Source organism: Fukomys damarensis, unplaced genomic scaffold, assembly GCF_012274545.1.
Source record: "Fukomys damarensis isolate Sample0158 unplaced genomic scaffold, DMR_v1.0_HiC HiC_scaffold_39, whole genome shotgun sequence".
Taxonomy (NCBI): Eukaryota; Metazoa; Chordata; class Mammalia; order Rodentia; family Bathyergidae; genus Fukomys; species Fukomys damarensis.
The window spans coordinates 43,259,593-43,261,062 of NW_022900951.1; positions in this window are offsets into that span (position 1 = coordinate 43,259,593).

Consider the following 1,470-nt stretch of genomic DNA (forward strand, 5'->3'; position numbering starts at 1 on the left):
AGAACCAAACAAAAAAAAAAAAAAAAAAAAAAAGGAAAAAAAGAATAAAAAGAAAAGGCCGGGGGTTTGGCACAGTGGTTCCGCTGCCTGCCTTGCAAGTGCAAGGGCCCGAATTCGATCCCTGGTACCACACACACACACACACACACACACACAAGAATGAAAATTACAGTATTCTGTAAAAAGAGATTCACCCCGTTCATGGATAGGCAGAACCAATATTGTCCAAATGACCATACTTTGTTTTTGTTTATTGAGACAGCGTCTTGCTATATAGTTCAGGCTGGCTTTGAATTTACTATGTAGTCCAGGGTGGCCTTAAACTCATGGCGATCCTCCTGCCTCAGCCTCCTAAGTGCTGGGATTATAGGTGTGCACTACTACACCTGGCTAAAATGGCTATACTTCCAAAACTGATATATAGATCTAATGCAAAAATGTTATCCTGTTTCAATTTTATCTTTTGTATATTAATGTGATTATCAAGAAATTAAAATACATAATTTACAGATAAATTAGAATTAATATTTTGCCACTTTACATGGAATGTAGAAACCTCACTACTAACAGGTCCCTTTAATTTCATGCTCTTTATATTATAGTTATCATATGGTCTGTGTCCATATACATTGAAACCTCATCATACAATATTATAATTTTTAATTTTTGCTTTAAATCCCCTCAAATATCTTTGAATTAATTCAAAAGGAGAATCGACTATTATATTTGGCCAAATGCCATTTCTGTTGCTCTTCTATAATTCCCAATGTTCCAAATTTCTTCCTGGTATCATTTTCCTTCTGTCTGAAGAACTCCCATTATACTCCTTTTAGGTTCACTAACAACACCATCTCTTTGTTTCCTGCATCTGCAAATATCTTATTTACCTCTGCATTCCTGGAAGATATTATTATTATTATTATTATTTTGTTGTTGTTATTATTATTATTATTATTTGGTACCTGGGATCGAACTCGGGACCTTGCGCTTGGGAGGCAGGCGGCGGAACCACTGAGCTAAATCCCCGGCTCTGAAAGATATTTTTTTATTGAGTTTCTTGGTACAATCTAGGTATACAATACAGTAACATTCATCATTGGGATTCTGTACCTTTACATAATAGGTCTTGATTCTCATTTTTCCCCTTGTCCCTGCCCTCCCTTCATCCCCTCCTCCCCTCCCCATTTATAAACATTTTATTTCCACTTTTCAGTTTCTCATATTTTTTTCCTCTCCCTTATTACCTTTCCCTCACCCTTCCCACTTTCCTTACACCTTTAGCCCTTTACTTCCTATTTCACATTATTAATTATCTCATTAGGATCCTGTGTACTATTATAGTTTTTCACACCAAAGAAACTATTCGGTATTTCAGTTAAAGAAATCTCTGTATGAACATTAAAAATAGGGAATCCTAAAATAAAACTAAAAAGGAAAGTAAAAGAGAAAAGGCAATGATGTAACATTAAA